The sequence below is a fragment of the Pan paniscus genome, chromosome 10 (genome assembly GCF_029289425.2).
Source record: "Pan paniscus chromosome 10, NHGRI_mPanPan1-v2.0_pri, whole genome shotgun sequence".
Classification (NCBI taxonomy): domain Eukaryota; kingdom Metazoa; phylum Chordata; class Mammalia; order Primates; family Hominidae; genus Pan; species Pan paniscus.
In genome coordinates this window covers 97,776,394-97,802,688 of record NC_073259.2, presented here as the reverse complement: position 1 = coordinate 97,802,688, position 26,295 = coordinate 97,776,394, and positions in this window count along the sequence as shown.

Genomic DNA, 26,295 nt, shown 5'->3' with positions numbered 1-26,295 from the left:
TGAGCAGTGCACCACAGCAGCCACTACAGGTTTTATCCTTGGTTTTGTCACTAGAAAGTTACAGGAACCTGAACAATCCACTCAGCCTTTTAATGTTTTTGTTTCCTTATTTGGATGCAAGGACAATGAGAGAGCTAAGTTCTTACCGATACACTTTGGATTCTGTTTGTTTTAAGAAGTATTCTAATTTCCTATTTTACTTATAAATTTAGTTTTTGAAAGGATATTTTGTACGGCAAAGGGGATTTTTTCTGATTTTCATAAAAACAGGTGGTTCTACCAATGTACTGCTTCACTTAAACTAACCTCAAAGTCAGGACTTAGTTTCCATGAACTAAGGATTTCTGACAGTCTCTCATCACTCTGCATCTTCACAAGGTATCTGAGTTTTACCATGCCACCTAGCTTCATTACTGTGCTGTAGAATCAATTGCTTTATTTTGTAATCATGAGTCACATCTATTCACTTTAAACACACAGACACACACACACCAACTTTCAGTGATGAATATAAAAAACATTTCAGAACACGATCTTAATAATGTCACTGTGATTGGGTACAACTGCTTTTAAATCAGCCTTGGGCTGGCAGGTGTGGTGGTACATGCCTGTAATCCTGGCTACTTGGGAGGCTGATGCAGGAGGATTGCTTGAGCTCAGAGAGGAGTTCAAGACCAGCCTGGGAAACACAGGGAGACCCTGTCTCAAAAACAATGAGAAAAACAAATCCCTGGAGAAAAGGTTTGTATCCCATTCTTAAATGTCTCTAAGGAGCTCTTTAAAAAATGATCAACCTGACTGTTAGGAAGTTCTTTCTGATATCTAACCTAAATCTCTCCTACTGCAATTTCAAACCACTTCCTTTTCCATCCTTAATGAATTAGGAAAGGAGCTGGTAATCACTGTCACCTGCCTGTTATAATCTTTCATATGTTTAATTTCATTAGAATTTATTTACACCTAAATATTCTCTCCCACATGACAATTTATCTCCCTTAGCCATTGTCTGCTTTTTCACTTTGAGCAGTATTTTTTAGTCTTGTAAATACATTTTCTAGCTTCTGTGTTTATCCCAGAAACTATGGAGACCACATCTAATGAGTTTTTAACATATCATGAATGATTTTGGGGTTTTGGCATGTTACAACCTCACATGGTTTACCTTTCAAACTGCATTAAACTATTCCTACATTAAAAATGTATATTAGATTGCTTAACCTCAAGGAAGAAGCGATTTTCCCACAAGACCTATTTATAAAGTATGATAGTATCTTCCCTTATGCGGGAAGCTAATGTAAACTATTAATGACATGTATCAGTTACAAAATGTTCTTAATGCTAACTCTTTCCAAATAATGTTTAAAATAACAGACTCATTTTGTCCACTGGAGTTTGGTTTTGAAAGATAAACATTTTAAGTATTGCTGGTTCAATATCAATACTTGGAAAGTAGCTATTTTTTCTGAGTGCAGGCTTCATGACATCATTTGGCAGATGTGAATTTCTTGACATTGTTCCTTAAATGCGACAATCTTTTACATATAACATCTTTCCTGATGTTTACAAAATTAGAAAGAAAAATGAATGGAGCTGCTTCACAGATTTATCTTTAAGCAAGTAAAGTTAAAAAGTATTACCCACATAAAGAAAAAATAGATAAAGCTCAAATTTTATATTTGGGGACCACATGGAAGAAGTATACAAAAGTATGTCACTTTTAACCTGATACATCAAACATGAAGACGGTTTTAAACATTTGCAGGGATTTCTATATTCTATGTATGAGTAAATTTTATCCTTACATAGAAAGTAAGTATATCATATATACTTGTGTTTCAGGCCACAACCTCCTTCATAAACCTCTGCTTAATAACTTCATCATCTCTGCCTAAAAGTTGGCTACCAACAAATGCCTGTCAATATGGGGATCTCATGCACACTATAACCTAGGTATCCTCTAGTCTGTAGGTATGCTGCCTGTCACCTCTGCTTCTTGAGTTCACATTGCTCTTAATGTTCTCCCAATTCTGACTGACAACACTGGGCTGACCTATCTGACACTGCTGCTGCAAGTGTTCCACATTGGCCTGCTCTATACACAGACTGAGAAGGGCAGCTGAATGGTTGTGCAAAATCCCATTGCACAAAAATATCTTCCTCATTTCTACCCAGTCATACATTTAAACATATGAAGCATGCTTTACCCTCATGGTAGATGCTTTATGTGCATTATTTATGTACAATAAGCTTTTGAATGTAAGTACTGCTGTCACTATTCTACATCTTAGAAAATTAATTTCAGAGAAATTAAATATATTGCTGAAGCCACACAACCAGTGTCTGCCCCACAATGGGCAGAAAAAGGATTTGAATAGGTGTCTATGACTTCAGTGCATTGGCATTTCTCATTATATCCTGTATATCCCCCACCACCATGTTCAGGCAGGATAGCTTAGTGGTTCAGAGTAGGAACTCTGGAGTGAAACTGTCTGGTTTCCAAACCCTGACTCTGCCACTTCTTACTTTATGACCTACTTAGCGTCTTTGTGCTTTGGTTCCATGATCTGTAAAATGGATATAATATTAGTATGTAACTTTTTTTTTTTTTTTTTGAGACGGAGTCTTGCTCTGTCGCCCAGGCTGGAGCACAGTGGCGCGATCTCGGCTCACTCCAAGATCCGACTCCCGGGTTCACGCCATTCTCCTGCCTCAGCCTCCCGAGTAGCCGGGTAAAGTTGGTATAAGGATTAAATGTGTTAACATAGGCCAGGCGTGGTGGCTCACACCTGTAATCACAGCACTTTCGGAGGCTGTCAAAGAATTGCTTAAGGCCAGGAGTTTGAGACCAGACTGGAAAACATAGCAAGACTCCATCGCTATAAAAATAAATAAAAATAAAAAATTAGCCAGGTGTGGTGGCACAAGCCTGTAGTCCTAACTTCTTGGGAGAATGAAGCAGTAGAATTGCTTGAGCCCAGGAGTTCAAGGTTGCAGTGAGCCATGATTGTACCACTGCACTCCAGCCTGGGCAAGAGAGTGAGACCTTGTATAAAAAACAAACAGAAAAATGTGTTTATATATAAAGCACTTAGAATAAAGCCTACCACATAGTAACTGCTATTAAATTGGCTACTGTTATTATATTCTTATTATGCAATAAAAAGATCCTACTGAAAAGCAAATGATATAAAGGAAGGAAGAGGGATGGTAACATAACATACATCAATAACCCACTCTAGAGTCTGAAAACTGATAACTAGTTCTCAGGGAAATGGAGACACTGAGCAAGTCTAACTGCTGGATAAAGATGGAGAGGGGCTACAGTGACAAATACTGAATAGCAAGGGACACCAAAGCCTAGAAAAGGTTGGAATCAACAAGAAGGAAGCACACAGCTTCCTTCCTTCCACTTTAAAATTTCCTTCCACTTTAAAATTTTGTTGAATGTCATCCTTAATGGTATTTTATTCCTTAATGGTATTTTATGCCATATTGGTGATGATGGTGGTGGTGGCTTTATGACATCATTTTGGTCCACCCTATTTTAGATATAACAACTATCCTCATGTTGACCCACAATTCTCCCAGGATGTTTATTCGGTAAAATATATATACATCTTTAACTCAAGTATATTAATGAAATTATGAAATATCATTATTCATTTTTTAATTTAACATTAAATATGGCAGATGGGAAAATAATTATAAAATTACTTGCAGTTATATATGAGACCACTATTAAATCTAGGCCTTACATTTTTCACTTTTTCCTAATTTGGGTCAATATCTAATGCCTAATAAAGTTCACAGCATGTTTGACAGCATTCCAAATATGCTGTATTCTTCTTTATTTGAATTTCAACTTCTTTATTTAACATTCTACTTCTTTGTCAATTAGTGCCTCAAAGGATGGTAGCCTGCCTAAGCAGCAAAATTCATGGCAGCTTTCAACTTTGTATTGTGCCTAGTACCAAGATTTTTAAATGCTCTAATCATCTTGTCACACTTCTAAAATTATAACATTGGTGGTGTGATCAAAGGCTGAGATTCCATTGAGAACTTCACCTAGGATTTAATCTGACTTCCTGCAGATGCTAGTTGGGAACATATATTAAAGTTTATTAGTGTGTAGTGATTCATTATGTAAAGAATTGCATCATGCAGAGGAAAGAGGTGAGGGTCAGGAAAGTTACTGAATCATCAGAGTAAAGATGAGTCCATTTATACCTTTACTCCTGCCATTGTTGCTAAGGTAGTCAGACAAATTCAGATTTCCAACTACCAGTTCAAATAAGCGACTACTATATTGGAGTAATAGAAACCTGAATGCCTACACTACAACATAAAACCAGTGGAAGTGTACCATATTATCATGAATGCTTCAGTGAATTTTTAATAATGGCTAATACTCACTCCTTTCATCCTTTTAAAAAAATAAACCCTAATGCTAATGAGAGCTATAATTTCATGGGTGTCTGTTAGTATATCAAAGACACCAACTAGAATTACTTTAATTCTGTTATTAAGTAACTTTCAATGGCAAAAACCAGGATTACTTTTGCACCAACTTAATATATGACTTTACAGTAATTCCTCTTCAGTTACCATTGTACTAGCATTTTGGCAGACAGAAAACAATAAAAATTAACATACCTTAAATATGTGTATGTGATCAATATTTACAAAGTGTTTTCAATGACAAAGTTTCATGAGTCATATGTAGCAATCCTGTGTCATAGTTTGGATAGATAGTAGTATTATTTAATATTGTCCTCATTTTAGAGATTAAACATCACAACAAAGCAAACAAACAAAAAATTTAAGTACTTGCTTTAGGGTCCTAGGTAGCAAATTGCAGATCTGAGACTCAAACAATTTCCGCTCTAAGGTAGCCTACAGATTCATTGATGTAGCAAGAGGTTTACAAAAATGTTACCTTAAAACCTCTTGATATAAGACAGATAATAAATAAGAGGTAGTTGCCTAAATGAAGAGAAAAGATAACAGACACTTATCAAGTTAGAAAGCAAGAAAGTTCCTTTGTGCCTTTTTTTGGTGGGAAAGGAAAACCTTCCTATGAGAATTATAACTTAACCTGAACCTTCATGTGTTTCTAAAATGTGCAGAGGCAGATGAAAAAAAGCCTGGACTCCACATGTGACCATAGTAAATATTTCCACATGTAAAATAGTAGTGTCAGACATCTGTCTGGGTGTAGTGAGATAGTAATCAGCCTGGCATGTGGTGGGGGTGGGAATTTCTCTCTCATTGGAAAGTAGTAGGTGATAGTGGTTGTCTTAGTCCACTCTCACACTGCTATAAAGAACTGCTTGAGACTGGGTAATTTATAAAGAAAAGAGGTTTAATTGACTCACAGTTCTGCATGGCTGGGGAGACCTCAGGAAACTTACAATCATGGTGGAAGGGGAAGCAGGCACATCTTACATGATGGCAGGCAAGAGAGAGAAGTGCAAGCAGGGGAAATGCCAGAAGTTTACAAAACTCTCAGGTTTCATGAGCACTCATTCACTATCATGAGAACAGCATGGGGGAACCACCCCCCATGGTCCAATCACCTCCCTCCCTGGATATGTGGGGATTACAATTCAAGACGAGATACTGGTAGGAACACAGCAACCAACCATATCAGTGGTAGACAAAACAGAAGAGATTAAATAATAGAGAGCTTTATGTCAGGCAAGAAATTTGACCTAGATGCAGCAAGCATTCAGAAACCACACAGCGTTGGAGTAAAGGAAAAGTTAATCCAACCCCATAGAGAGGGACTAGAAGGGTAGAGGCCATGCAAATGAGATAAGCAAGGTGAAGCCCTGTATTAGGGATGGCACTAGGACATTAAGAAAGAAACCAAAGACTGATATGTGTTCAATGCAAAAGACAAAGGTGATCCTGGAGATTAGAGCGACCTGTATGTTGATGGTGTTATTGACTAAGAAAGCTAATCTGTCTGACTGTTGAGCATGTATTTGAGAGTCAACAGGGGTGCAATTAATAATATTTGTAAAATGGCTTTGCAAAATACCTTTGATAAAATATTTGTAAAGTGACTTTGATAATAATTGTAAAATACTTTACTGAAAGCAGGCTATGTCCTAATTCAGGATAGTTTCTTTAAGTTGGAGACAAAAGAATGATTTATAAATGATTCATTTGAATCCTTCATAAAATGTCTTACTTCCCACTGTATCTTTAAAATACAATCCTAGGGCATATGTCCAGAGTTTTAAAATTTGAAAATTGCAATTGTTTGGACACTGTAGAAACAAGACCAAGGATCCAGGCACCCTGGAAAGAACTGTATTCCCAAGGATTCCTTACAAAGGAAAGATGGGACTCCATCTCCTGCCTTTCTCTTACACTTGTCTTAGAAACCCTCAGTCTAAAACTTCTTTATTCCTGTTGGGATCTCCAAGCAATTGACAGTCGCTATCATATTTCATATTGTCTCCTTACCTATATCACTACACTTCTCTCCTTATAAAAATTACTTGTTTAAATATACCCTCAACTCCCTTGCCCTACTCCTCCTCATCTGATCATTGACTTCAAGAATTAATATGCTCAGGCATTATGGATATGGGGCCTCTGCACTTATCATCCTACATTTCTGGGGAGCCCTTATTATAATCACCATCGAAAGGAGTTTTAACATTGTGAAAATTGAGCCTCAAAGAAACTGAGTAAGGTCACATGTGGATGGCAGCATATGGATTCAAATCTAGTTCTTCTGGTACAAATTTAATGTTTGTAAAAGGGCCTGATTCTTCTCAAAATATGCAGGTAGAAAAAGAAAAGGACCTACTATAGAATGTCCTTACAAGAAATAAAAGAAGGAAAAGGAACAAGATAGGAAAGGATACCACTATCTTTAAAGAGTAAATATACATAGAAAATAAAAATAATTTTAAGGTAAAATAATAAAGTATAAGCTAGATAAATAAATGCTAAAAAGATATAAAGGCAAGAGGTACTCAGAGTGACATAAGATTGTTTTTAATCTATTATGTGTTAACACAGAATCCAAAAATTATATCGTATTCTGCTATACCATTAGGAGTATTTCCTGAGGTTCCAAAATTAAAATAAATGATAAAATGTTTTAAATCTGGAAATTTAATAGTTTCCATATATTTAGAAATTGGGTTTGATCATGTTTTCTTCTAGGAGTGCCGAATGCTGTGTTTTCCCTCTCTACTTCAGTAAACAGGTCGTTTCTTAGTGCTTACCTCAGGGTACAACCATCATTATCTCACAGCTTAGTCTGAAGTTCAACAACTGAAACTCAGGGAATCGTCCACATAAATGAATGTTTAGCTCGTACAGCACTACAGAAAACAAAGTGCTTCTTTCTAATGGATGAATCATAACATAATGTGGACCTTCTCAAAAAAGAGCTTGACTCCTTTTTAATGTGCAGTTCTCTAATAATTTCATAAGCACTAAAGATTTCAGTCAATTTGGATTTTGGAGAATAAATAATTCACAATACAGTTCTTCACTGGAATGTGACTGTATTTCAGTGGTCCTCCTTCTTGACCAGGCATCAGAATCACTTGTAACGCTTTACAAAAACACTTGCTGAGTCAGAACCTCTGAAGGTGCAGCCTGGGCTTATTTGTCTGAAAAAAGACTCTGCAAATAATTGTAATGCACAAGCAAGACTGAGAATTCAGATGTAAGGAATCCATAAATAGTTCTTTGATGAGATTTCCCTGAGGAGAATTAGTTAGAATATTGCCATACAGACTTAAAAAAAAAATTCAGCGTTCTTGATAAGGAGAACTTGACACTAAGAAGAGCTACCTCAATTTTATTGCTCCACAAAACAGCTGTCATTCCACAATCTGTACACCTCCAGGCTATCCCACTTTCAGCAGCTGCAATAAATTCCAAGCATATTTCCAATGCAAACTGACCCAGCCTTTGAATCTAAATGTCTTCAACCCTCTCCTAAAGTTTAACCATAAATGTTCACTTCGGTTCAACTTTCCATTTGTCTTATATTAGTCAGCTGGTATGGTTTAAACATTTATAGATAGAAAAGCTCAGATATGGTCCAAGTTTTATTGTAATCAAATGTTAACTGGGTTGTGCATGCTACCTAGTATTTGACTACTGTAGACATTTAAGAGTAATTACTGTCAATGAATCCTGGCTTTTTTTTTTCCTTTAGAAAACGATTACTAGACACTGTGCTATGTTCTGGGACACAACCACACCCTTAATTTGCTAATATTCTAATAGAAAAGCATTTGCTTGACAACTGTTTATTGAATGGATGCAAAGATGCATAAGATATAATCTCTGCATTCTGAGACATTACCGTCTATGTGAAGAGGCAAATTTTTGAACAAAAATTTTCTCTACAATTTGGTGTCATGAAAAACTAGAGTCATTAAAAAATAATTACAAAGGAAAATAAATCTATATGAGGAAAGTCAGTGTAGGCCTTACAGAGAAAGTGGCATCTAAACTGGAAGAATGAATGGAAAGAATATTACAAACAGAAATATGCAAATCTCATAAACAAGCAAACCATAACACATTCAGGGAAAAGTGAGAACTATGTGGAATATTTAGCACAAGGCTCACTGACTCTCTCTGTTACCACCCTTGTCATCATTCTTAATAACTTCAACAGACCAGTAGGTATCTGTCTAATTGCCTGGGCCTCTAGGCTTTCCATTTCCAACAACCATTTCCTTAATTGTTCCAAGCTCCCACTCCTACCATTCTATCCTTGTCATTACAATAACTGCATACACCTCTGAAATCTCAAGTTTAAGTTTTTCAAGCATTGTTTCCTGAAATACCACCTCCTACCATTCCTGTACACTTGCCTTAGGAACCCTCCCTCTAAAACTTCTTCATTTCTGTTGAGATCTCCTAGCAATTAACAATCCCTAGCACTTCTTCATTGTCTCCTTACTTGCATCACCTCACTTCCCTCCTTACACCAATTACCCACTTACAAATACCCTCAACTCCCTCATGCTACTCCTCATTTGATCAAAGCCCTGACTAAACTCAACTCTCTACCTATTCCATGCCCAAACACTGTCAATTGAACATAACTGGAGAAAAACTCCAAAACATGCCAACTAATCCTACTTTACTTTTATGACCACTGATGTCAGAAGAAATCATTCTCTTCCCAGAGCCTTAGCTATTGCTCTTCCTTTTGCTTAGACTGGTTTCCCCTCAGATATTCACATGGCTTGCTACCTTGATTTATTCAAGTCTTTGCTAACGTGTCACCTTTTTTCATTTTTTTTTTTTTTTGAGACGGATTCTTGCTCTGTCGCCCAGGCTGGAGTGCAGTGGCGCGATCTCGGCTCACTGCAGGCTACACCTCCCAGGTTCACGCCATTCTCCTGCCTCAGCCTCCGGAGTAGCTGGGACTAGAGGTGCCCACCACCACGCCTGGCTAATTTTTTGTATTTTTAGTAGAGATGGGGTTTCACCATGTTACTCAGCATGGTCTCAATCTCCTGACCTCGTGATCAGCTGGCCTCGGCCTCCCAAAGTGCTGGGATTACAGGCGTGAGCCACTGTGCCTGGCCAATGTGTCACCTTTTTAAAGAGGACTTCCCAGGACTATCCTGTCTAATGGAGCCCCATCTACCCTAGCCTGTCTCTCTCTACCCATTAACTCTGCTTTATTTTTCTTTATACAACTTATCATGAAACTTTGTTTATCTTTGTCACCTCCACTAGACTGTAAGCACCCTGAGGGGAACAATGGTGTTTGTCATGTTTACTACTATATGTCCATGTGGCTGGCACATAGTAAGGGTGATGGTTAATTCTATATGTCAACTTGACTGGATCACATGTTGCCCAGATATTTCATTAAACTTTATTCTGGGCATGTCTGTGAAGGCTTTCTGGATGGGATTAGCATTTTAATCAGATTGAGTAAAGCAGATTGCTATCCCACATGTAGATGGGGCTCATCCAGTCTGCTAAAGTCCTAAGTAGAACAAACAGGCAAAGCGAGGGAGAATTGCTCTCTCCGTCCTACCGTCTTCAAGCTGAGACATCATATTCTCCTGCCCCTGAGCTTAGGCACAGACTAAAACTTACATCACCAGCTCTCCCGAGTCTCCAGCTTGCTCACTATAGATCCTAGGACTTGTCAGCCACTATAACTATACGAGCAAATTACTTATAATAAATCTAGATAAATAGATAGAGAGTGACAGAGATAGAATAGATTTAAGTATATATGTAAATCTGTATCTACTGTACTGGAGATAAGAGTCTCCTTCAGGGTGCACATAAGTTTTCAGATTATTTATGCAGTGCTTGATCTGGGAGTCCAAATCCTTGAGCTCATCCTTTTCTTTCACCACTTTGTCCAGTGACATCAGTAGCAAACAGCCAATCTCATTATCTTTGTTAGTTTTCCGAAAATATTTGAAAGTATCATACATACAGTTACCTATTCTTTGCTCTATCTATCTATCCATCTATCTATCTATCTATCTACCTATCTATCTTATCTTTCTATATGCCTGAGTTCTCCAGGGTAACAGAACCAATAGAATATATAATATATATAATATTTTGGTAACAAGAGTGGTTCTAAAGGAATAGAATTTTAAGGATGAGTTTTCTGAATTGCTTCTGGGGTTTCTGGAATTGGTTCTCTAATCTGATTAGGTTTGAAAATGCTAAGGACTCTGTTTCTAGCAATAAAATAGAGCACTGATAGCCCATGGTGTGATCTGGCAATGGATATATACAAGATCTCTCCAATGGATCCTCCTAATCAATCACTTATAAGAAGCAAAGAATAGGAAACTGTACGTATGATACTTTCAAATATTTTTGGAAAACTAACAAATATGAGGTTGGCTGATTGCTCCTAACATCACTAGACAAAGTGGTGAAAGAAAAGGATGAACCCAAGGATTTGGATTGCCAGCTCAAGTACTGCATAAATACTCTGAAAACTTCTGTGAACCCTGAAGGAGTCTCCTATTTCAGTAATTGTAGGGATGAGACTTTTGAAAATCCAACACAGAATCTCAACTTGAAACTAGCTGAATTACAACACAAGTTAAACTTCCAGCCTTGCAGGGTGTCTACTGTTAAAATGAGGGCATTGACTGGGAAAAAACATGGTATCCTGTATGTTGTAATGGGTACATGTGGGAAGACCCTGATGAAGCTGGGGACATTGAGCCTCTAAATTCTGAAGAGTCTTCTTTGTCAGTAGAAGAGGCCTCTCCACCCCAATCTGAAGTGGGGTAAAGAGGTCTATATTGCCTAGGGAAATTATAATTGCCTCCCCTGAGGCAATAGTCATACAAGACAACTGCTGGTTCTCCTTAGGACCCACCCTACAACTCCCTTTGCTTTTAGACCTACAACTAGACTCAAGGCCCAGCAGGACCCTAAAGGTGAGGCTGAAAGTGTTACCCATAATGAGGTATACTACACTCTAAAAGAATGACTTGAGTTTTGTTAATTTATACAGACAGAAATCTGGGAACTTGTGTGAGAATGGATATTGAGAGTGTAGGATAACGGTGGAAAAAGCATAAAGCTGAATCAGGCTGAATTTATTAATACGGTCTCACTAAAAGAAATTCTGTATTTAACATTGTAGCTTAGGGAGTTAGGGATGGCTCTAAAGATTTGGTTAGTAGGTTGGCTGAAACACAGACCAAAAGGCAGCCCACAGAGAGTGAATTGGAAGGCCAAATCTGCCTTGGTTTAATGCAGCGGAGGAGATTCAAAGGCTTAGGGAAGGCTGGGTGTGGTGGCTCATGCCTGTAATCCCAGCACTTTGGGAGAAGACCAACCTGGTCAACACAGCAAGACCCTATCTCAAAAAAAAAAAGCTTAGGGAGACTGGAATGTGAGAGATGTGAGAGTAGGTGTTTCATATAACAGCTACTTTTCCACACTGAATGGATCCAGAAGACATACCTTTCACCACAACTATGAAAAGTAAATCCATGAGGGGAGCCCTGGCATCCTTGAAGAGCTCTGTGATTATTCTTTTCCATAGGCCAGACCTTACAGTGGGAACTACAGTCACCGAACTGGAAAATGTAAGTGTAATGGGAGAAAGTGAATCCCAAGGATGGCAGGAGTCAAGTGGCAGCACTCAACTACCAAAGGCAAAGTGGGTGTGGTTATCATAATGGAGATCAAAGCAGCAGAGTAGTTTGACTCATGCAGACCTATGCAACTGATGGGTTTATCATGCTGTACCTAGAAGTGAAATAGATAGAAAGCCTACTAAATTCTTACTTGATCTGTATAAAGAGAAAAGTTCGAGGTCAAGTGAACAAAACTTTGAATCATAAATCAGAGAGTCACAACCCTTCAATCAATTCCAATAATTGAGCCAATTTATAGGCCCAGAACCACTTAAATGAAGGAGAAGCCAGGTCTCCTTGAAGAAAGACTGCCAAAAGTTTGTGCTGCAATCTTTCTCCTAACCATCCATAAAGAGACATACAGCCTTTTATCAGGGTAACTGTGTACTAAGGAAAAGGAAATAATATAACTTTTCAAGGATTACTGGATATTAACTCCAAATTGACACTAATACTAATTCCAGGAGACCCAAAACATCACTGTGGCCCAACAACAGAGTAGGGGCTTAGGGAAGTCTGGTGATTAATAGAGTTTTAATCAAGCTCCATGTTACAGTGAGTCCAATAGGTCCCTGAAACAATCCTGTGGTTATTTTCCCAGTTCTAGAATGCATAATTGAAATAGATATATTTAGCAGCTGGCAGAATCCCCACACTGGTTCACTGAGCTGTGGAGTGAGGGCTATTATGCTATGAAAGACCAAGTGGAAGCCACTATAACTGCCTCTGCCTAGGAAGATAGTAAGCCCAAAGCCATACCACATTCCTGGAGAGATTGCAAAGATTAGGGCCACTATCAAGGTTGCACCATCATTGAAAGACGCAGGTGTGCTGATTCCCACCACATCCCCATTCAACCCTCCTTTCTGGCCTGTGCAGAAGACATATGGGTCTTGGAGAATGACAGTGTAGTATTATAAACTTAGCCAGATGGTGACTCCAATTGCAGCTGCTGTCTCAGATGTGGTTCCATTGCTTGAGCAAATTAACACATTTCCTGATGACTGCTGTGCAACTATTGATCTGGCAAATGTTTTCTTCTTGATACCTGTTAGTAAAAACCACCAGAGGCCATTTACTTTCAGCTAGCAAGTCCGGCAGTCCACCTTCACTGTCCTACCTCAGGGGTATAACAACTCTCCAGCACCATGCCATAGTTTAGTCCACAGGGACCTGGATTGCCTTTCCCTTCCACAAGCTATCACATTGGTCCATTACATTGATGACATTATTCCACCTGGACTTAGTGAATAAGAAGTCGCAATTACTTTAGACATATTGGTAAAAAAAAAAAATTGTAGATCAGAGAGTGGGACATAAATAAAAAAAAATTTAGAGGTCTTCTACCTCAGTGAAATTTGTAGGACTCCAGTGGCATGGCTCATGTCAAGATACTTCTTTTAAGGTAAAGGATAAGTTGTTCCATCTGGCCCCTCTTAAAACCAAGAAAGAGACAATGCCTAGTGGGGCTGTTCGGATTTTGGAAGAAACATATTCCTCATTTGTATGTATTCTCCAGCCCATTGACCAAGTGATCAAAAAGCTGCTTGTTTTAAGTGGGGCCCAGAGCAAAAGAAGGCTTTACAATAAGGCCACACTGCTGTGTAAGCTGCTTTGCCACCTGGACCATATGATTCAGCAGATCCAATGGTACCTGAAGTGTCGGTGGCAGATAGGGATGCTGTTTGGAGCCATTAATAGCCCCCTATAGGTGAATCGCAGCACAGGACATTAAGATTTTGGAGTAAGCCCTGCCATCCTCTTCAGATAACTACTCTCCTTTTGAGAAATACCTCTTGGCCTACTACTGGGCCTTAATAGAGACTGAACACTTAACCATGAGTCACTAAGTTACCATTTGATCTGAGCTGCCGATCTGAACTTGTTGTTATATGACCCACCAAGCCATAAAGTTAGTTGCACCCAGCAGGATTTCATCATCAAATGTCAATGGTAAATACGTGATTGGGCCAAAGCAGGCCCTGAAGCCACAAGTGAGTCACAAGAAAAAGTGACTCAAATGCCCTCAGTCCCTACTCTTGCTACATTGCCTTCTGTCTCCCAGCCTGCACCTATGGCCTCATGAGGAGTTCCCTATAATCAGTTGACCAATTATAATATTACAATCAGATTATAGTCAGAGGAAAAGAAGACTCAGGCCTAGTTTACAGATGGTTCTGTACAATATATTCCCCATCGTCCTGAATAAGCTAGGTTAATATAATGACCTTTTGAAGATTCAATTACAGTTCCAGCTAAGTGGCAATACCTTACAGTGCTGGGGCAGTGTTCTCCAGAAGGCTGTATATGCTCTGAATCAGCATCCAATCTATAGTGCTGCTACACCCACAGCTAGAATTCACGGGTCTAGTAATCAAGGGGTGAAAATGAGAGTGGCACCACTCACTATTATCTCTAGTCACCTACTAGCAAAATATTTGCTTCCTATTCCCACAACCTTATGTTCTGCTGGTCTAGAGGTCTTAGCTCCACCAGGAAGAATGTGTCCACCAGGAGACATAACAATGATTCCATTGAACTGGAAGTTAAGACAGCCACATGGCCACTTTGAACTCCCCATGCCTCTGAAAAAACAGGCCAAAGAAGGGAGTTACTGTGCTGGCTGGAGTGATTGATCCTGACTACCAAGAAGAAATTAAGTTGCTATTCTACAGTGGAGATAAGAAAGAGTACATCTGAAATATAGGAGATCCCTTAGGACTTTTCTTAGTATTACCATACCCTGTAATTAAAGTCAGTGAAAAACCCAATCCAGGCAGGACCACCAAGGCCCAGACCCTTCAGGAATGCAGGTTTGGGTCATTTGAAAGAACCACAGTCAGCTGAGTGCTTGCTGAAGGCAAAGGGAATACAGAATGGGTAGTGGATGGAGGTCTAAGTACCAGCTAGAACCATGTGACCAGTAAAAGAAATGAGGACTGTAATTGTCATAAATATTTCACCCTCATTTTGTTATTAGTGTGTTTGTGTGTACAACTATACATATTTATATAAGCATATTTATTTATTAATATATATTAAGCAAATATCTTTTGTTTTCTTCCCTCTCTTATTCATTTATCATGTAACATAAAATATATTGACTTTATATCACAGTATTTAAGTATTGTTAATTTTACATCATAGTATTTAGGCTATGGGATATCAAGAAGAAAAGTAAACATCACCCAAGGACTTTACCTCCTCTTCTGGGGAAGGGGTTACTGCATTGCCAATTGTATGCAAGATAGTTCTATCATGGTAGATGGAATTATTACCTTGTTATTTTCTTTATTTAGAAATGAAGTATGCTTTAAGGAGATGCATATGGGTGCCAAATTGACAAGGGGTGAACTTGGGATGTTAATTTTATGTGTTACCTTGACTGGGTCACAGGGTGCCCAGATATTTCATTAAACATTATTCTGGGTGTGTTCATGAGCAACTTTCTGGGTGAGATTAGCATTTGAATCAGTAGACTGAGTAAAACAGATTGACCTTCCCAATGTGGGTGGGCCTCATGGAAACTTTGAATGGTTTGAATAGAATAATAAGGTAGTGTGAGGGAGACTTCACTCTCTCTTCCTGACTATCATTGAGCTGGGATATCAGACTTCTCCTGCCTTAGAACTTGGACTCAGACTGGAACTTAGGCCATCAGCTCTTCTGATTCTCAGACCTTCCAACCTGGACTGGAACTATGCCATCTGTTCTCCTGGGTGTCCAGCTTGCTGACTATAGATCTTGAGACTTCTCAGCCTCCACAGAATTTCTTATAATCAATATATAAGAACCTGACAGGTTCTGTTTCTCTGGAGAATCCAAAAGAATACAGTAAGAAATACAATAAATAAATGAATTATTAACATTCCCTGTAGCTAAAATGTAACACAGGAATTAGGATATGGTAAGTGTCTGAGTCCATTTTCTGTTGCTTATAACAGAATATCTGAAACTGGGTAATTTTTAAAGAAAAGGAATTTGTTTCTTACAGTTATGGAAGCTGGGAAATCCAATGTCAAGGTGCTACATCTAGTGAGAACCTTCCTGCTGGTAGGGACTCTCTGAAGAGTCCCAAGGCTGTGCAGGGAATCAAATGGGTAGGGAACTGAGCATGCTAGCTCATATCGCTCTGCCTTTTTTTTTTTTTTATAAAGCCACCAGTCTCATTCCTGTGAGAGCTCATTAATCTATTAACCTATTAATTCATTAATCCATTAATGGACTAATGCACTCATGAGGGCAAAGCCCTCATGACCCAATTCCCTCTTAAAAGCCCCCTGTCAGCACTTCCACATTGGGGATTAAATTTCCACATGAATTTTGGAAAGGACAAATATTCAGCCTAAAACAGTAGCTAAAAATATAGCAATAATAATAATAATAACAAGAATTAAATGTATTATTCTCTAATTATACACAAGATACTCTATCAAACTCTTTAAATGGACCATTTCATTTAATCCTCATAACCTTATGTAATAGGTAGTACCTTTACAGAGAAGGTCACTGAAGTTCAGAGAGATTAACTAACTTATTAGGGTGACATTATTATAAACTTTTAAAAAAAAATTTTCCCAAATAGAAATATCTTTCTCTATTATTTCTGTTATTTCAAATCAATCAACTAATCAACTGAGCAACAAGAATACACTGAGCTTGGTGTTATCTGCCCCAGGTGATTTCCTGTAAGGAAATGAAGCCACAGACAAAGTGCACAAATATCTTCCTGGCTTCAAGAAACATTAGATCAACTACTCTCAAAAACACATGATGCCTTCGGACAACCCTTCTATTTTTCACTTCTGTAACCAATTATTTGCAAAAGAAAAAGTAAACTAGAAGAGCTGAATAATTACTAATTACAAACAACTATACATAAGGAAAAAATGAGTTTAAACGAAGCATTTTAAACCATGTAGTCCATTTTTTAAATGTGGAGTTCATGTTATTAGTAACGTGGGGATTATGTTTTACTCTAAAGGCTAATAAGTCTGTCCCTGGTAGACTTAATTAAAAGCACAAAAACAAAAACAGAACCTCTTTTTCTCCCTTTACATAGCTACCTAGGTCAGAGGTTGGAAAATTGTTTTTGTAAAAGTCCAGATAGTTAATATTTTAGGCTTTTGGGCCATGGAGTCTGTGTTGCAACTGCTCAGCTCTGCCATTGTAGCATGAAGTCTACCACAGAAAGTAAGTAAATGAGTGAGTGTGGCCGTGCTATAACAAAACTGCCTTTGTAAAACCGGGTAGTAGATTAAATTTGGCCTGAGGGTTATAATTTACCCAATCCCTGATTTAGTCTAAGGTACCTCATTCCAAGATTAGAAAACATAAACAGAGAAGGACCAGTCTTTCCTCATTCTGATGGAAATTACTTATTGATGAAGTCTAAACTGTTGAATACTAACACTCATAGTGAAGAGTAAGTTGAGAAAGAGTAGAGGGAGCAATAATTACAAGATAATGCCTCAACTGGAGCGTATTATAAATAACAACTACAATACAGCCTAAGAAAATAATAAGAAAAGTTACCCTTTAAGACAGGAATCCATCATTTTACTCAACGTCATCTTTTATCAGCAGACTCTCAAACATTATTGGTTCTTTCACATAAATTCCACTTGTCTACATATATCAATCTGCTCTAGAGCAAAGCAGGCTTGTTACTTGTTGCTTTCCCCACCACTATGGCAACTTGTGTGCTGAGACAGATAATGCCAATCAGAAAATATCCACAAATTAAATTTTAGATTATTTTTAATTATTCACCCAATTCCTAAGCAAGCTAATTTATTCAAAAGAAAATGTCCATAGTTGAGTTTCAAGTCAAAACAAATTGTCTTGGGGGATCTGTAGTGAAAATCTATGAGATTGTCTTCCCAGAACCAATTTCTGAGAATCAACTTTCACCCATCTATGTGGTTCCCGTGGTACTGATAATCCCACCCCTCAAGCCACTATTAAGTGGTTGTGTATTCATTTGCTAGGGTCATTGCAACAAAGTCTCAAAAGCTGAATGGTTTAAATAGAAATTTGTGTCTCACAGTTTCTAGTGGCTAAAGGAAGGTGTCAGCAAGGTTAGTTCCCTCTGAGGGCTTTGAGGGAGAATCTGTTCCATGTCTCTCTCCTAGTTTTTAGTGGTTTGCTGACAACTTCGGCACTCTTTGCCTTGTAGAAGTTTCATCCAATCTCCACCTTCACGTTCACATGGTGCTCTCCCTGTATACCTGTCTATATCTGTATCCAAATTGTCCTTTTTTACAAACCCATAGTTTTATTGGATTAGGAACCACTCTAATGAACCATCTTAACTTGATAATCTACAAAGACCCAATTTCTTTCTTTTGATATTTTATTTTATTATTTTATGTTTCTGGGATACATGTGCAGGATGTACAGGTCTGTTACACAGGTAAACTTGTGCTATGGTGGTTTGCTGCACCTATCAACCCATCACCTAGGTATTAAGCCCCCCATGCATTAGTTATTTATCCTGATGCTCTCCCTCACCACCTGCTCCCCGCCACAACAGGCCCCAGTGTGTGTTGTTCCCCTCCCTGTGTGCATGTGTTCTCACTGTTCAGCTCAAAGACCCAAATTCTTTTTTTTTCTTTTTTGATTATACTTTAAGTATATGTGCACAACGTGCAGGTTTGTTACATAGGTATACATGTGCCATGTTGGTTTGCTGCACCCATCAACTCGTCATTTACATTAGGAATTTCTCCTAATGCTATCCCTCCCCCAGCCCCCCATCCTCCGAAAGGCCCTGGTGTGTGATGTTCCCCGCCCTGTGTCCGAGTGTTCTCATTGTTCAATTCCCACCTATGAGTGAGAACATGCGGTGTTTGGTTTTCTGTCCTTGTGATAGTTTGCTGAGAATGATGGTTGCCAGCTTCATCCATGTCCCTGCAAAGGACATGAACTCATCCTTTTTTATGGCTGCATAGTATTCCATGGTGTATATGTGCCACATTTTCTTAATCCAGTCTACCATTGGTGGACTTTTGGGTTGGTTCCAAGTCTTTGCTATTGTGAATAGTGCCACAATAAACATACGTGTGCATGTGTCTTTATATTAGCATGATTTATAATCCTTTGGGTATATACTCAGTAATGGGATCACTGGCAAAGACCCAATTTGTAAGAAAGATCACATTCACAGGTGCTTGGGGTTAGAACGTTAGCATCTTTTAGGGGGACATAATTCAACCCGTAACAGATCTAAGGCTTCACAAGCTGGATAATAAGAGTCCTTTCTGCGGATTTTTAGAAATAGAACTGAGAGAGTCTGGATGGCTAAAGTGGTCATACACAAAATTCAAGTGCTGTTGGCAAACACGTTTTCTAGCACACAGAGAAATAGCAGCAGCAATGCATTCATGATGGCATAATTTGAGTTCCTGGTTCCAAATATGTCTGTGGCCCAGCCTCAAACCCACCTGCGCTTTCCAAGGTTTCCTTTCATTTTATAGGGCTCTGTAACTTTGTATGTGTAGGGTTTTTTGGTTTTTGGTTTTGGGGTTGTTTGTTTGTTTGTTTCGAGACAGGGCCCTACTCTGCCACCCAGGCTGTAACGCAGTGGCACAATCACAGCTCACTACAGCCTCAACCTCCCTGGGCTCAGGTGATCCTCACACCTCAGCCTCCCAAGTAGTTGGGACTACAGGTGCATGTCACCATGCCTGGCTAATTTTTGCATTTTTTTTGGTCAAGATGGGGTTTCACCATGTTGCTTAGGCTGGTAGTGAATGCCTGGGCTCAAGCAATCCGCCTGCCTCAGCCTCCCAAAGTGCTGGGAATACATGCATGAGCCACTGCACCCAGCCAGGACTCTGTAACTTCTAAACAAGAGTACTAACAATTGTGACATCTCTTACAATTAATCTTCAAAAATATGTTCTCCACTGTATTCACTTAAGAGGTTCCATAGAAACAGTGGATTTCAAGGAATGCTTCATATTGCTAAAAATTATTACAGAAATGTATTCCACCAAATCTAGAGCTATAACACCCAAGATGATTTTGAATAAATAAACATTCGAATCAACAGAAATGAAAAGTGATCAAGAGACATTAGGAATGTTAAGAATAAAGGAAACAATGTCAATAAGAATTTTGGGGATTAGATAAAGACCATTATAATTTTGGAGTCTAATGACACAAACTTACTTTATTGGTATTACAGAGTCAGTTAGTTTCTCCTTTTCAATTGTTCTGTGCTGAATATAAGTAGTCCTCCCATAAGTTTGCTAGATATTTCTTAATATAGTTGGCAAATATTTATGTCTGGACATACTTGAAGAACTTGTAGGACAGGAATTCTAGGCTATTATTTATTTGAAAGGTGATAAGTCTACAGGAAAAGAATTCATCCTGAGGGCAAAGAAAATCAAAAGCCAATCAGATAATAGCGGTCACTAATAATTTTCCTCCAGCTAAGCCCCATGAGTCCTGTATACTGTGATGGGTCAAATCTAAAAAGAAGAAGCAACTTTATCCACCAAAATCTCAGTGGGTCATTGAGAGTGCTGATCAACTTCATTGTCACTGTAGGTAACTTTAGCAATAGCAGGATGAGGCAGCTGTTACTTATCCACATTGACCAACAGCAACAACATCAAGCAACCTAAAGAGGATGACGTTAGTAGCTTTAACACTGGTGGCTTTGTGAGTAGGGGTGACATAATTGCCACTTTTGGTGTCATCACCATAATGACCTGAAAAGGAAGAAAATGAAGTAACCCACATAGAAGTGAAAAGGACTAGTTCCTGATCTTTGTGAGACCACGTTCTAGGGATGTCCAGAACTATTTAAGAGGAATATATGAGGACTGTACTGCTTAAGAAGAAGGAATAGGAAAACAGACAATTCCTACTTTCTGTCATTGTAATCTTATTTTTGTCCCTCGGTTGGTTTAGCCCAGGAAACAAGGGTTGATGAAAAAAAATTTCTAAGGAACAATGAAATAAATGTCTTACATATTTTCAACTATTCTGTAACATTTAACTGCTTATACATTTTGACTATACAATAGTACCATGTTAGCATTTTATTATTTTAAAAAATCACAATAATGTTTCTCAAAGTTTCATCTGAAAAGTGCCACTAGCACACCAGAAAATCTTCAATGGTAGGTTTTGACGTTTTCTTGTTTTTTAATTTCAAAGAAACTATAAGAAAATGCTTTTTAAAATTATAATAAAAATATCTGGACCATAAAACCAGTCTTTCCACTTAAAATGAGCTCATTTTTAGTCATCCAATAAAATATCATGTAACGAAAACTCATTTTAATTCCCCTTAAAACTGCATTTACATTAGTAAACATTTTTTTTTTACTTACAGCAATTTGTATCTACAGTATATTATAACACAATGTTGAACACAAGATCTTGCTAACATGTTATACTGGAATTTTATTGTTATGGGATTGAAGGTGCTTTCAAAAACTATCTGGTATAGACTTTAACTTCCAAAATAAAGTCACTAAATTTCAATTTCCAAAGTGAATTCTATAGAACACAAGTGCCACTGTTTTGTTTTGTTTTGTTTTGTTTTGTTTGAACATGTTTTGTGTTTTGGGGGTTTTTCAGTACAAAGGATAATTTCCAGGGGCAACTAAGTTTAGGAAATTCTTTGTTAATATTAAACAGGCTCAAAACTGATCTTCTTCAAACAACATATTCTTCTAAAATATCATTTATACTATATAATGTGACTGAATTTCTAGCCTCAGAAGGTTTACATAGGGATTAAATTCACATTTTGAGGAAAATAGCCTTCCTTGTCTGGAAAAATCACATGGCAGGTGCAGGGTCAAGGACATCCCTGAGGCAGAGCCAAAGTCTCCTTCCGCAATTTTCTTCCAAAGCACTGAAAGACATTAACAACTGCCACCACAGAAGGCCTTCTCCAATCCTTATGTGTGAGCTTAATTCTTAATTTTAGTTCAGAGAATTGAATTTAAAATCATATCAATCGATAAACTTACATCTTTTAATTTAAAACAATGTCATATACTATAGTATTACTATTATCATTTTGAGTTGTAAACTATTCAGGAGGGAATTGCTAAAGCCTCCTGGGATTTTTTTAAATAAGTAATTAAATTGCACTAAGACAAAAAAAATCTAACCTTTATTTTAAACTGCAAAGTGAATCATGACAATAATCTTTGAACAACCAAAGTGCTGTTTGTTGGACAGGTGAAAAATTAGAGAAAATCATTTGTCTTCCATACCATAGGAACATGTTATTTGCAGAGTTAAATATACATTGTCTCAAATGTTCTTTCACTCACTTCCATGCCTCAAAAGCATGACTTTTGTACATAACAACACTCATCAGTTGATTATCAACAACCGCTTACATGAAACCACAGTGCAAAAAATGTGGTTACAAACTACCAAGACAAAAAATGAAAAGAAAAAAACGCTTCCTATTTTTCAGCTTTATAAAAGGTGAAAGGGTGTGGTTAACAAAATAATGTACTTTAAAATAGCCAGAGTAGTGCTGAGACAACTAAATCATCAAAGTTTGTTTGAGAATATGTTGTAATATCTTTTTAAATGAATATTTTCTAAAATAAGGTGTTTTATTACATGAAGAGTTGAGCCTAGGGCATCACATGTGAGAATTAAAAGTTGCCATATAATTTCTGAAGGCCTCATCTTACCTAGCAGAGCGAAAAGCACTGATCAACTAGAAGAAAAAGTACAGTCTGATCAATTGGAAGAGGTAAATTGAGAAAACAGAAAATTCATAGTTAAATTTTGAGCAGATATTTTAAAAAGAAGAAAAGTCTCTAAAGAGAGAAAAGAAGAGAAGAGAAAACAAGAGGAAAAATGCAAAGAGAACAGAAAACTATAATAAAGGGATTAAAAATAGATTTATATCAAATATGTGTTTGTTTAATTATTTTCCCTTCCCCCGCAAAAACACTATTTTGAAAGGAAAGTTAGCTAACGAATGGAAAATACAAAGTGTGACCACCCAAAAAATACAGAATTGAAACTTTAGTATCACCAAACTAGCTCTTTTGCTTCTCAATAATATGCCATGCCCAGCATTTCTGGAACACAGTGAGTACCTGATCTGCCATTTTATCTGCTATCTGATTCCATGACTCACCTCTTGCTCCTTCTACCACTGCATGGTGGTATCCACAGTGGAGCACACTGGTTTCAGAACACTAGAAGTACAGCTTTAGGAGCAGAAGATTCCTAGTCTACAGGCAGTATAGGGAGACAACGAGAATTTTGTACTCTCCAGTGTAGTAATTAATTCAGTCAAGGATCATCAACGGATGCTAAAACCTTGAACTCAAAGTATTACTCCACAGATAGCTTATCAATTAAAAAGTAGAAAGTTTACCTTTACAATGAAGAAGTCTGGCAGTAACTATCCTAATCAAGTGACTAAACTCAGTATCACGAACAATGGAGCAACCTGTCATTCACCTGTGTACTCTTTCTGCCAGAAATACTTTAACCTAAATCTAACTATGAGAAAACAATTAAACAAATACAAAATTTGGAACACTTTTTATTACAAGTGACCTAGACTCTTCAGAAAAAAATAATAGCATGAAAAGCAAAAAAAAAAAAAAAAAAAAAAAAAAAAAAGAGTGGGAAACTATTCTGTAAAAAGAGATGAAAGATCCCAAACTCAAATGCTATACATAATCCTAGACTGGTTCCTACAAATAAAAACAATACAGCTATAAGTGACATTTGGTGACAGTTATGGAAATTTAAATATAGAGGTTATATTAGATGATGGTTTGGATTATTATTATTAGTTTTTTTAGGTACGAAAAGATGTGTTTTTTAGGAGAATATCCTTAATCATTTTGTAAGCAAATTTCAACTTTAATTTTAGATTCAGGGAGTATGTGTGCAGGTTTGTTACATGGGTAAATTGTGTGATGCTGAGGTTTGGGGTACAATTCACCCCATCACTCAGGTAGTAAGTAGTTAAGTTTTCAAACTTCCACCCCCGGAGTAGTCCCCAGTGTCCATTGTTGCCATCTTTATGTCCATGTGGACCCAATGTTTAGCTCGCACTTATAAATGAGAATAGGCTTTCTCATTTATGGTTTTCTGTTTCTGCATGAATTTGTTTAGGATAATGGCCTGTAACTGCATCCATATTGCTATAAAGGACATGATTTAGTTATTTTTGTGGTTGCATAGTATTCCATGGTGTGTGTGGGTATACATATATGGCATATATACATATATACGTGTGTGTGTATGTGTGTGTGTGTGTATATATATGTACATATATATATGTAATATTTTCTGGCTGGGTGTGGTGGCTCATGCCTGTAATCCCAGCACTTTGGGAGCCAAGGTGGGCAAATCACGAGGTAAGGAGTTCGAGACCAGCCTGGCCAACATGGTGAAATCCCATCTCTACTAAAAATACAAAAAATTAGCTGGGTGTGGTGATGGGCATCTGTAATCCTAGCTACTTGGGAGGCTGAGGCAGGAGAATCTCTTGAACCCGGGAGGCAGAGGTTGCAGTGAGCCAAGATTGTGCCACTGCACTCCAGCCCGGGTAACAGTACGAGGCTTTGTCTTGAAAATATATATATATATATACACACACATATTTATATATACACACACATATATACATATTTATATATACATATATACGTATTTCTATATACATATATACGTATTTATATATACATATATATACATATATACATATATATACACACACACACACACACATAGTGTTTTATCCAGTCCACCATTGATGGGCACCTAGGTTGATTCTATGACTTTGCTGTTATAAATAGTGCTATGATAAACATACAACTCCATGTGTATTTTTAGTAGAACAATTTATTTTCTTTTGGATATATACCCAGTAATAGGATTGCTGGGTCAAGTGGTAGTTCTTTTTTAAGTTCTTTGAGAAATCTCCAAACTCCTTTCTACAGTGGCTGAACTAATTTACATTCCCACCAACAGTGTATAAGTGTTCTCTTTTCTCTGCAGCCTCACTGGCATCTATTGTTTTTTGACTTTTTAATAATAGCCATTCTGACTAGAGTGAGATGATATCTCATTGTGGTTTTGGTTTACATTTCTTCTGATTAATGATGTGGAGCACTTTTTCATGTTTGTTGACCAATTGTGTGTCTTCTTTTGGGAAGCGTCCATTCTGTCTTTTGACCCCTTTTTAATGTGGTTATTTGTTTTTGGCTTACTATTTAAATTTCTTATAGATACTAGATATTAGACCTTTGTTGGATGCAGAGTTTGCAAATATTTTCTCTCATTCTGTGAGTTGTCTGTTTACTCTGTTTATAGTTTTTATTTTGTTTTTGTTTTGCTGTACAGAAACTCTTTAGTTTAATTAGGTCTCATTTGTCCATTTTTGTTTATGCTGCAATTGCTTAATCATAAATTTTTTCCCAAGGTCAATGGCCAGAATAGTGTTTCCTATGTTTTCTTCTAGGATTCTAATAGTTTGAGGTCTTACATTTAAAGCTTTAATCAACCTTGAATTCATTTTTGTATATGGTGAAAGGTAGGTATCCAGTTTTATTCCTTTGCATATTGCTAGCTAGCTATCCCAGCACAATTTATTGAATAGGAAGTCCTTTCCTCATTGCTTATTTTGGACAGTTTTGTCCAAGATCAGATGGTTGTAGGTGTGTGACTTTATTTATGGGTTCTCTAGAATGCTCTTATTCTTAAGGGATGCAGGTTAAACATACTTGGATGTGACAGAATTCCTGCAATTTACTTTTTAAAAAGTCACTTAAAAACTCCCGTGTGTGTTTGTGTGTATGTGTATGTGTGTGTGTTTGTAAGGACATAAATCAAATGTGGCACAATAATCAGTTAGTGAAATAGGTTAAAAGTATGCTGTATTCATTGTACTATACTATTCTAACATTTTTGTAAGTTTTTAAATGATCAGTGAAAGTTGGGTGGCAGGGAATATTGAGAAATTGTTGGCATTGAAGTCAGAGAACCTGGAAGTTGAATTCATGTTTTTATCTTGGGCAAGCCACTCCCGACTTCTGAGTATGAAAGGGATAACCTCACTGACCTATTCCTTAAGACTGCTGTGAGGATAACAATCTAGGCCCAGGGGTATTTGTAAACTAAAAATCACTGCAGGGTT